Source organism: Zonotrichia albicollis, chromosome 1 (assembly GCF_047830755.1).
Source record: "Zonotrichia albicollis isolate bZonAlb1 chromosome 1, bZonAlb1.hap1, whole genome shotgun sequence".
NCBI classification, from domain to species: domain Eukaryota; kingdom Metazoa; phylum Chordata; class Aves; order Passeriformes; family Passerellidae; genus Zonotrichia; species Zonotrichia albicollis.
Window position 1 is genome coordinate 42,035,192 of NC_133819.1, and position 12,661 is coordinate 42,047,852.

Consider the following 12,661-nt stretch of genomic DNA (forward strand, 5'->3'; position numbering starts at 1 on the left):
CCCCTGCCACTTCCATCAACAAAGCAAAAATCCTTTGCTATGACAGTGTTTTCTATGCTAGCGATGCTTTGAGATGCTTGAGTTGGAAAACAAGACTGGAACTTTATCACGCCCATCAGTGTTTGAATGCTGCAGTGACCTGTGGGTAACCACTAAATCCCCGTTCTGTTCACAAAGCACTCCCAAACCCTATATTCAAATCACAACTTAGACCAAGATGCTAGCCTAGAAAGCTGGATCCATTCATCGGCTGTAGCTGCTCCCATTCCATCCAGTAGAGGGAAGTAGCACATAGAAATAGCAGCTTCCATGGAAGCCTGTCTTCTTAGAGAGAAGCAGAAACCAGCTCTCAAGTTTTTATTTCCAAAGATGCACATGAAGGAGCACAAGATGCCAACAAAAGAAAGTTCTGTATTCAAGTCTTGCTCTTAACTACACACACTATTTTTCTTAGACTGTAATAACAGAAAATCTGTATTACAATGGAACAGTACAGTGGCACAAGGTTTCATACTACGAACAACTTTTCCATCACCAGATATTTGAAGCCTACCTCAGAGAAAGGAGTAGGAGCAGAACAAAGATTGGACAAGTGTTTGATATGCCTGTCTTCTCCCAGCTGTCATCCAGCCACTGCCCACTCCAGCTAACAGCTCGTGACATGGGGCACATTACATCCCCCTTTCCCTTCTCCCTCAAAAGCAAGGGAAGGACAGGACAGGTGACTCCCCCCTTGGATTGCCTGGGCTGCATAAAGTGACATTTTAAGCTCCTACAAGCGCAACAGCTGAAGTGGTACATGGATTAATTTCTCAAAGGGGTATGTGTGTGTTCATGTGCACATGTCAAATTTTACTAAAACCTGCTCTTTTTTTTCTGAAATTAGGTTTTGCTGTAAGGAAACTGGAACAGACTTGTGTTTGCTTCTGTTTAAACATTAAATCCTCAAGCAGTGTCTCAGATTCCCATTTTTCCAAGTAAAAAAATGCCTTAGGTCTGAAATGCATTGTTCCAACACATCATCTTCCTTAACTAGAGGGATCCTTGTCCTTACACTGCGGTTGTCTAAATATGTATACCATGTCCACTTGCACATGAAGCTCTGTAATTTTTCTGCTGAAATTACAGGGAATGTTTATTACATGCTCCTGAATAACTCCACTTAAACAACTGAGAAGTTGAGGGAGAATGAAAACCAAGACAAGGTATCAAGTTAAGTCATATGAATCTGATATACTTTAAAAACATACAGCAGGGATTTGGGGCCTCACTCAAGCAGAGCAGCTGAAAAGAAAATGGTGACCATATGAACAGAAGACCAGAAGCAAGTTAAATCTATGACTAGTCCTATACAATAGCCAATATCAGGAGCAAAAGCTCAGTCCTCCCCTGCTGCAAGGTAACAGCATCCACTGGTAAAAGAGTAATCCAGCTGTTCAAGCCAAAGAAAAAAAACAAGCTTAAACGGTTTAGTTGCCTCTTGCCACCCACCAAAATGTGGTGGGAAACATCACTCCTGAATTTTGAATGAACAGTGGCAAGAGCCATATTCTCATTTAGGAAATGGGCAGATTACACAGGACATGGCAGAGGAAGGTCTTGGGTAAATAATATAGAGTCATTGAAAAGGCCTTATTTATTTCTTAGTCAAGCAAATAAAACAAAAAAGGTCAAAACAAGACAGACTAAAAATGGAGAGCAAAAGAGTTAGCAAGCTGGGGCAAAAAGAAGTAGATATGTTGGTCTGATCTCCACCACTACACTTTACCTTACGTACACAGAGGGGAAAAAATCACAAATGCACAATCCCTAGTGCTCTCTGTGGGGAGGGGGGCTGGCCAGATAGGCACCAGAAGAGCACTGAAGGAAGTCAGGCTTCAAAGTGAACTAGTAACTCCCCAGAAACTCTTTCCTGGGCACAAAGACTACAAGAGAAGCCCCAAACTAGGCAGGGTTACCAGGAAGGGCAGGTCTCCTCCCGCAGCCACTGTCACACACACTTGTCAGGGGCACCCAGCAGGCTGCGCATCAGCTCTGCCAGCAAAGGGGGCACGCTCCCAGAGAACAAACCTGGGAAATCTCTGGCTGTGCTGGGCACAACAGTGAGGGGGGTGTGCCAGCTGGGCTGCTGGGGCGTGGGCACAGCATCCAACTTGCCTGTGCTCGCAGCCACAGCCAGGAGTTTATTGTTAAGCTCAAGCCTGCTCACATCCCAGTCCCTAGGTCATGGCCACAAAGGTCACGTACTGCTAGATTAAGTTTCTATGCCTGGTTCTAAATAGAGGGGGGTGGGGGGAGCCAGAGCTCCCCTTTCCCCCATCCCCCAAACAACCAACTCCCTGGAAAAAAAAAAAAAAAGGAAAAAAAAAGATAACCATGCTGGGGATAGGTGTAGGACAATGCACAGCTGTGTTCTCAGTTCAGAACTGACGCACACACAGCGCACCCAAAGCAGTTCCAGTTCCAGCAATGTGAGACGGCCTCCCCACATTTCAGGTCTCTGCTACTGCAGCACTGCAAGGCTCCTCAGGGACAAACAGCTCCTGCTCCTCACAGGGCAAACAACAACGCTGGTCCTGAAGGGTGGATGGGCAGAAGTAGCACGAGGGAAGAGCCAGACTAAATCTTCCTTAGCGGACATCAGCTTACACTCAGGGGAAAAAAAAATACACACCACCCCAAAAAAATCAAAAACCCCACCAAAACAGTATTTATAGAAAAGTCCTATCCTAAAAATTTTCTCCCCTCCCTACCTGAAGAGGCAGAGATTATACAGCCAGAAGATCCATCAAGCTGTAAATTAACTATTGTCCTGTTAATTTCACTATTTACCCAAACATAGGAAAAACTGGTTCATAAGCAAACACCTTCAAACATTGCGGGTTTTTCCAAACCACGTGAATACTCTGATGGGCAGCAAGGAAAGAAGCATGAAAGCAGAGACATTTCTCCTTCCAAAGAAATTTATAATCTGTGTAAATTGCATTTAATGAATTGTTTCTTTCTGTAGTAATTATTAAGTAATTAAGTAAAAATAACATTTTAAAGATAAAAACTGGTGCCCTACAACACCCTACCCAGTAGGGAAAAAAAGATTAATAAGCAAGTTTAGGAGTTTTTATTCCTTTTTTTTTAAAACTGTTCTGCTCAGTTAATTAGTATTTTAGAATTTCCATCAGAATTAAGTGAAGAGAGAAATCAGAAGGAAGAGGAGACTAGTTTTAGAGATAGTTAAAAGTGATTTATTTTAAAATAAATCAGCTATGGGTTGATTATTTCCCAAACAGGAAATATTTCCTGAATTGGTGGCATACAATTTTAGACACAAAACAATAAAGGGAGCCTACTTCAATTTAAACAGAATCAGTGAACCATGTTACAGGGCTATTCATCTTTTACAGCCACAGCAGCCCAAGAAATACAACAGCAAGGCCATAAATGTGATTGCTTCAGGAAAGGCTGTACAGTGCACCGTAAAAACATTTTACAACAGCAGGAATTCCTGGGTGTCGCTCTCCCCATTTTTTGGTCCATCTGCTTTCAAAGGGGGCAGGGGGATGGGCGGAGATGTTGTTAAACGTCCCCCGGGACTGCACAGCAATCAATCATCATCTGATGAATGGCCACTAAAGTTAAACCCTGACCCCACTCCACAATTCCCACACCAGCCCTCCTCTCCTTACTGCTGACCAGCTTCCAGCGTGCCCCCCCACCTCCCAGCCCTCACCAAAATTTCCCAAATACCAAGCCCAGACAAAAGCAATGGAATGTAGTAGGCACCCTGACAGAGGAGAATTCAGCAGGAACAGCATCTGAGGAGGCTTATCCTTACACTGTGTTTAAATAACTGTTCTTTCAGCAATACTCTCGGTGCCCTTCTCCTCCCAGCTTGCAAACACTTCACTTCTCTCATTTTCAGAGCACATGTGCATGCAAATGGACAATAAAGCACAGAGAATCTAATCACATAAAAATTGTGTCCTCTGTCATGAAATTTCAGTACCTTGCAAGGATTTTATTTAAGCCTACAGCGTTAGGAATTTGTACAAAGCGACAACACATAAGGTCACATTATTTTAAAAATGAAAGTCTGCTCTAAAAATCTACCCTTAACCAACTAATCTTAACCAACAATGAAAGAAGTCTACAGACAAAACAGTAGCCTCCTGGTTTCCAATTTTGGAAAAGTTTCAGTATGGTACTTGTAAATTAACTTAGATTGATTTTATGATTAAAAAAAAACACTTACTATAGTCAGTTTAAAGTTTTCCACCACTAAAGGTGTTTTATTATCAAGCTCCCTTGACAGTACCTCCAACACCAGTGGCTTTGTTAGGTAGTGTGTAAGGCTTAGATGACCGAGTTTAGTATAACGCAATTTTCTAAGGAATGGTCCTACTTCCTCAACACTGTGGGTTTGATTTTTTTCTTTTTTTTTTTTGCTTCCCTCCCTCCCTGAAGAAAAAGCTGCTTCCCTGAATACAGCAACTTTTTATCTTTTTTTTTTTTTAACAGTATTTAAATGAACTAGTCCTCCTGACTGGTGTAGAGTTTGATACAGATAATTGTTGCAAGTTTAAGCAAAAATAGGTAATATTTTTACTCTGTAGGAAACTGGTCCTTAGTTTCCACCTCAACGGCAATTTGTGACAATTAACTTGATTCACACCATGGGCTTAAGTAGTATTTTAGGAACCTTAATTTGAAATTTGAGTTCTAAATACAAAGACTGAAGACATGGGCAAGTCACATGATACACATCAGAACAAGGTATTTCCCAGTATACCTTAAACATTTGGCATTCAGAGATACCAGTTAATTATCTAATTGCTCCTAGAACTTGTATTTTAACTTGATGCTCTGGTGTAGAAGAGACTGGCTTTTAACACCCATCTTCCTCTCTGCATAGAGCGGCAATGGGAAATTGCACACCAACTCCAGAAAGTCTCCACAGCAGATAAGAGTTAATTCTTGAACTTAGCCCGATATTCTAAGAACAAAATTTCCACAAAAGCATGGGCACTTTGAAGTGTTACAGCCCTATCCTACACAGGGCATGCAGCATGCACCAAGTGGCAACAGTGAATTCAATAGTGAATTTACTGTTACCTTCCTTTGCCACTTGGATGAACAGAGGTAGGTTTTGCTCCATTTGAAATTCAACTTTGCTCCATTTAGAAGTGCAAGAGGATCATTCAGCCCTTTTGTTAAATTCACCTTGATTTCCTTACCCCACCTGGAATAATAAAAGCCCAGCCAATAGATGACTTGCTCATGCAAGTCTGTTTATAGGAAATAAAGCTGTAATTCCACATGCTTTTTTTCCAGCACTAGTGTTAATACCCTTCCTTCCCCAGATGCTCCAGCGGGTTCTGTTCCTTATTTCTCAGCCACACAGGTATCTCTTGGCCCAGCACACGAAGGGGAAGGAAGCTCACAAATAAAACCCGGAATGTGAAACCACACGCAGCCCAAGGCTGCCACTTCACTCCGCAGTTAAACTGACAGCCACTCTGTGAGGAAGCCCTAAATCTCCCCTGCCTTGCTCCTATCTCCCTCCCTTTACTGATCCTGTCTCAGTGAAAAAGATCTGGCTATCTTTACAAAAAGCATAAAATTCATTTTTGAATAAACTATTTTTATCAGCTGAGCCTGGGATCGGAAGATCAGTAGGACCAGCACGATGAAGGGGGAAGAACCCATAATTAAGGGCATAGAGACATTTGATGACAACTATCTGGTACTTTGCCAACCTCACAGCTGGAAATCAGTGTAAATTTTCTCCTCTCAAGTTCTAACTGGAAGAGAACAGTATCTAACTGGAGTGGAGTTAAACAGGCTGGTAAATCAAACAGACTACTATACTCTTAAAATTCCTAATGCTTACCTTCTTCAATCCTCCTGTGATGTCATGAAGCCAGTAAAAACAGCTACATATTTTAGAGTGGTGACAGCACTGAGTCAGTCAAACCATCCAGGTTAAAAGCAAAGTTTTTTGAAAGAGGCACAGCCACATTAATCACGTTAAGAACACCCAGTAGGTATTAACAGCCAGCTGGGAGTGGAGCAGAGACCATTTAAATTGCCTTTGCCAACACAAACAGCATTTGCAAATTTAAATGGATTTGGGGTAGAAGTGACAATCAAGTTCCACTTCACTCTGATCACTGAAATGGTGCGACAACAGGCTGCCAACTGGGCCAGGAGACAGGAAGTCACACCTTTGACAAAGCTGTTTTGAGGATCTGCTGGCTTCAGCCTACTATGAAATTGCATTCTCTGTGTTTTAAGTTAAAATCTTATAAATGGAACTTCATGTGATGACTGCAGCTTCTGGTTTTAGGCACTCGCCTGGCACTGCGGCTTTCCAAGCAATTCTCTTTCCATACATTTCTCTTGCACTAAGCCCCCATTGATCCACTGATTGTGGAGGGAGCACAACAACGGGCACAGATGGACTTTGGCCATCTCATCAGCTAACTTTCTAAAAGCTCTTGTGTGCAAGGTAACTCAGTCAGCTGATCTAACTCACTGCCCCAGAGATTCCAGTTATTGATGGACTGGAAAGGGCATCTTGTTTCCAACTTAACTCACTGGTCCAATATTTCTTAAATAGGGACAAGCAAGGCTTAATACTATTTTTAATGTTAAGACTGAAGTGATGCAAGGATAATTATCCCACAGCGGAGTACTGTTTAATTATTACATAATGGCAAGTTGACATTCAGCACTTTTCTTTAAATATGCTGTTTGGAGTAAAAATAAAAAAAAACACATCAAACAAACTAACCAACCACGATTTTGTTTTTAAAAAGTCACAACATCTGTTTCAACAGTGAAGCAGGTAACATTGCCAGTCTAGGGAAACATGCAATGGTGTCAGTAGCCAGTAGATTACTCAGTCCAAGATAAGTCACAGCTCTTTCACGGATTTCAATAGGGGAGACCAGCCTGTGCTTCAACATGCAACTCATTAGCTGTTTAAATGCAGCTTCTGTGCCAAATCTGCATGACATGAGTAGCAGCAGGGTGGTCTTGGCACACAGGGGACAGTGGGTGGATCTAAATATTCAACAGTTCAAGCATGCAAGCTAATAGCCTGCTGTGGTAGCTGACAGAGTGGGTCAGGACACAGTTCTGCTTTCAAGCCCATCTGTCCAAGGCACTCCTCTGAGTCCCTGCAAATCCTCCACTCAAGAGTCAGTAAATCCTTCAGCTTTCTGAAAATCAGAGTGTCTTCAAGTTCTGATCCAAAGCTTGGCCATGATTTCAGCAATGCTGTAAACAGCAACAGCTTTACAACTTCTTTGCTGCTGCACAAGGTGTTTTGTATTTTAGAGAGAACCAAATGTTAACATCTCTACAAACTCCTTGTGTAAAGGTGTTCTCTCCTTTCCTGCACAGCTTACCATAAGAGCTTGTGAAAATTTTCCTTCTCTGCAAAGAAAGGGTTGGAAAAGAGTCACAGTGCACACAAGGCTCCTGCACCATCTCTGTGACCATCATCAGTACAGGCTTCACCTCTCAAAATCCATTTTCCTCAAACCCACAGCACTGCAGAGAGCACTTTCTCTGTTCAGGTCCTTAGCAACTGTTGATCTTCACATGGAAATATGACAGCAAGGACCCCATCCTATGTCTTGCAAACAAATAAAAAGTTTTTGTCTCTTAATATACTGGAGATAAACCTTGTTGGTTTTTTTTTTTTTTTAATTTGATGGGGGAAGGGAGCAGGAAGAAAGTCAAACAACTCTAAAGTTCCCATATTTCACTCAAGGGCAGCTAGTCCTCATGGCGAGGACAAACCAATGAGAAACAACATGTTAAGCAGATGGGTTGTGTGCAGTTTGACAGACACTTCCCTGATCCCAACACAAACAGGTCTTGAGTAGGATTGATTTTCTTATACAGCTAGTCTCTAGTCAATCCTCCACTAACTAACAAAATTCACTCTGATGCAACTGATTCCCATTAATAAGCCCTGGGGGGTCAGAAAGCCTTTCAGGATAGACACCTTAAATTCATAATATTCAACTCCTAGTGGAAAACTGAGTATGAAAAAAACACATTTATCCAGATAAGCTTCTACTTTATCTATTTGAAGTTTGTGATAGGTTCTACTTCAGGTTTTTTTTTAAAAATTATTTCATCTGAGGTTTTAGAGGGAGGGGCTGCATTTTTCTTTTTTAAAAGCAATACTAGAAATCTTGGTTCAGAAAAGCATTTCTTCAGAACATGAGCTTGGACTTTTTCACACCATGCATTGCTTCAATTAAATGACCTAGAACTCATTTGCTACAACAAAATAAAAGACAGAAAGCGTGTATTTGAAAACTCCCACAGCTGACGCACCACATGAATAAGTCAAACTGCAGAAGCTGGAGAATTCTGAAAGACGAAGTACTAGAAAAGTAAGCAAGCATGAATTCTGAGCCCACTTTCCAGCTTCACTGTCTCCTTGTTCCCCCTTGCTTATGTGGCCTTACTGACAATCACAGAGGAAAGGCAAAGAACCCAGAGTCAAAGCAATTAGTAAAGAACAGTGCTCAAAAATTTGTAAGTTCTAGATAAAGTAGTTTTTACATAGAAGTAACGTGAACATAAAACCATCAAGTAGGCAGCAGTTCAAAAAATTTAATCTCTAATCTTCCAAAGCATACATTATTTGGGGAGGTTGTCTCTGCACTGATTATTCACCTAAAGTAATTTTAATATCATTACAAAATCTCTACATAATTTTTAAAAAACACTTCTCCTTATACTTTTTCAAAGGAGTATTTGTGTTAGGAATAAAGAAAAATGCATCAACTCGTAGACTTACAAATCTCAAAGTCCTTTTAACAAGGAGCATTGGTAGCACACATTTGGCAAAGTGAAGCAATTCCGGTATCTAACACCACCACTACCAGACTCGGGTAACTCCAGTTTGAGTAACAGCCTGGTAAGCACAATCATCCCCACAACTTGTACAAGACACTGTCCCTCCTCTCCTGCTTTCCAGTATCAGCTCTCCAGGGAGTGCCCCAGTATTATGGGGTGAATATTCTAACAGAGATAGCACAGCAATTACCGAAGGAGGATTAATTAGGCTGCTTCCAATGAGAACTGGACTTTTACATATGCAAAACATTAAACACCCCTATCAGGTTTAAATTTAGTTTCAACTTCCATAGGATTGCTATGGCTCTGTTTTTATGTGGAGTAAAGGCAAATAACAATAAAAGCAATTTACCCATTAGGGCATAAGCCGACCACCTGGGATCCTATAGGAAGGAATTCCTCCTCCCTCCTTTTTCTCAGTGGTAAACTACCCAGATGGCCAAGAGTACAGGCAGACTGGGGAAGGGGTAGAAAGTGGCATCCTTTTCTCCTCTCCTTCTCCCCATTCCATGCCAGCACTGGGCTCTGGGCTCTGCTGCAGCCCCGATATCTACTGGGAACAGCTCAGTTCTGCTGCTCTTCCCACTCCTGCCTCGAATCTCTGTCTTCAGAGAAAAGCTGTAACAGCAACAGCCATGGCACTGAACCCCCACTGCAGGAACTGTTAAATTTTTTCTTCTTTAATTGTGAAACAATCCATTCCTATTAAACAAGTCCGGTTACTACCAGTGCCATATGCACATCAAACTCGGGTCAAAGTGAATATGACCAACTATAGCCTTTTATTAGGAAATACAGGCAAGACGCTTGTCTGGGAAAACTGACACATAAACCCATTCCAAGTGTTTTATACCACAATGTTTTTAGTTACTGCTTATGTGGAACAGCTTTTGTGGAAAGCACAAATCAAATTGGCCCAATCTGTTCTTTGCCTTACTCTGCCCCAAACACTCTTTTTACAACAACTCTACACCCAAATATGAAGTCCTTATAGAATAGGGCATTGTAGGAAACTTCTTTCTTCATCAAAACAGCCAATGTGTACATTTGAAAGGTATCTTCAAAAAACAGTTGAGTTCTACCCCTATACCATCATCCTTTTAATGACTAACACATCAAAAATATGCAAGTGTAAAATTTTTACTAGCTTAAGTGCACATGTTTCAGAGCAGGAAAAAAAATTACAACACATCAAGGTTTCATTTGGGATTACTCATAAATGAGGAATCTTAATTAAGCAAAACCAAATTTGGATGGCATTAAAAGAAAGGACAAAATTGGTTTGCTCCAAATCCAGGCTGTATTTTCTGGAAGTGTAACATTATAGGCTTCCTTAGCTAACACCAACAAACTGTACTATCCATGTCAAAAATAATCATTATCTGCACCCAGCACAGGGCTTGGCACATACTCTGGAGTATCTTATTCAGAGAAACAACGCTGTCCTTGAGGACCAAAACTCTGATGCTTGTAGTAGAATGTCAGACTGCATTTGTCAGATTAATACGCTTGTTACAACTCCTCTTAATTTTAAGGAGGATTATACAAATCACATTTTATGAAAGAGTCATGCAAGCATTAGCCTATGGGTGCTAGTGCACTATTACTTCCAACTGAACTCTAGTATTTAATGTTTGTTTTGGAAGACCTAGCTGTCTTAACAGCCACAGGGCATTTCAATAATCATATAACAAACACTACTGCAGGTTACTCTTTAATCCCTCGTGAGTGAATGAGTAAATGCTTGTCCATCTATCATATAATTACACAACTCTGTAGTTACAGCCAAAAAAGGTACTGTAAATCATAAAGGAAAGGCATCTAAGAGTAAGACAGAGCTGTTCCAGGAAGTCAAAAGTGTTGTTTGCACAGAATAATTTTTTTCTCCATCACTACAAAAAACGTGAACAACAGAAAATTTTTGTTAACAAGACATTAACATAAAGTGAGAGAACCTATATTTATCTATAAAAAGACAAGTCCTGGTGGACAATTTAAATTAAGTGTGTCTTTATTTATCTCACTTCACCTCTCTGAGAACAGAGCAAAACCTCGAAGTTTCAGAACTCTGAGTGCATTACCTACCCACTGCACACTTATTTCCAAGTGGCTAATATATAGGTACAAACAATTTAAAGAAGCCCCTCTTCCACCAAGTGGTTGGTTTGTTGATCGTGGGAGGATTTCTTTTTTAATCCCTGAAAATGTACTTTCAGCATTTCTGTCAAAGTTTTAAGAGCGGCACAGTGTCATTTTCTAACAGCCTTTTTCCTCATGGAGGGGACCTCATATTGCTCTACTTCTGAATTTGGGAATGCTGGAAAGTGTAAGCTTTCCAGGAGGAATATTCAAGTCAGTGGAAACTGACAGCATGGTTACTACTCCTTCCAAGCACAGGACAGATGTGAGGCGCTTACAGATAATAACACTAATAACTGCACTTTGTCACTGTGCCATAGATGCCATTATTGAGTAGTAGCTCCAGTTCTGGGAGAACGAGGGCAATCTTCTATCACAGTCAAGGTTTAAGTTATGATTGATAGGCACTATTTTTAATCCATTCCATGGTGCTCTCTCTCGTGAGGCAAGTGAACAGTGTGGCATTCCTACAAACACCACAATGTTTCTGCTATAGAGCATTACAGCTTTGGTCTAACCAAACTTTAGTGGTTTGATGCCACCCTGTCATGGTTCAGGGCCAAATTTCAAGGACCTTTTTAAGAATTTAAAGGCATTCTGAATATTTAAAATGCTTAAATACTTTGAATCCCTCAGTGAAAGCACCAGCCTTTTCAATACCAGCATCCACCTTCCACTAGCTTTAGATTGGTTTGACATTGTGCAGACAAGTCAGCCTTATCCTAAACTTTAACTGTAGCCCTTGTTTAAGCTTTAAATCAGGATAAATGAAAATATAGAAAGCTTGCTCAATCATCAGTGAAGGGAAGAAAAGCTATCAAGGCTGAACTAGAGGGGAAGATTTGAACATGATTCACTTTACCGAAGAAAGAAGAGGGAAAGGATGGCTAAGGTTAAACCTTTGCCCAGTTTTTGAAAAGAAAAATACACATTAGTCTTAATACAAAACAACAAAAAAAATCCCTCTCTACACTTTCTTGTGATATAAAATTTCAATAAAGAGGACATTCTTACATTTAAAGTGCACTATAAACTCCTAAATTAGAAACAAGCCATTTCTGACAAGGGTCAGCAGGACTTTGATGCCATTTAGGTACATGAACTAGCCAAAAGGCTGGGTTAACACAAGGTATGGTCTCATACAGCACACATATATCCTGAGGGAGGAAGTGGGTAGGCAAGGCAGAAGAAATTTTATTATCTCTGCACAATCAGCAGGTTGTGTTTTTATGAACGCCCTTGTGTACACAAGTCTTGCATGTTATGCCATGATCATTAATTTTTTATGTATTGCCAAACTAGTCCTACGTGTCCCCTGTTGACTAAGAAGCAAGTACCAGGAGGTCACAGATTAGGTTTATTCTCTGAAGAGGAAAAAGCTTTTCTGTGATTCAGGCACAAAACATGCTTAACCAGATTTCCAAGAACAGGACAATTAAACTAAGAGTCGACCCCTCTTGGTCAAATGAGTTTTAACTAAGTTACCTGCCTCCCTCCAGAAGATTCTATAATGTACTATTTTCTCCCAAAGACAGTTATGCTGAATAAAGTATAGGAAGAAGGTCAGGCTTTTGGACAGGGCTGTCATGCAGTTCTCTCAGCAACTGTGCACAGCATTAAGCACCATGCTGGTTTCCTAAAT

At 40.8% G+C, this 12,661-nt stretch overlaps 1 protein-coding gene across 3 annotated transcripts in view; it reads right to left on the bottom strand.

Moving 5' to 3' along the window:
• Nucleotides 1-12,661, bottom strand: part of TRIM71 (tripartite motif containing 71) — a 62,272-nt gene that overhangs the window by 20,101 nt on the left and 29,510 nt on the right. The window lies entirely within an intron of this gene.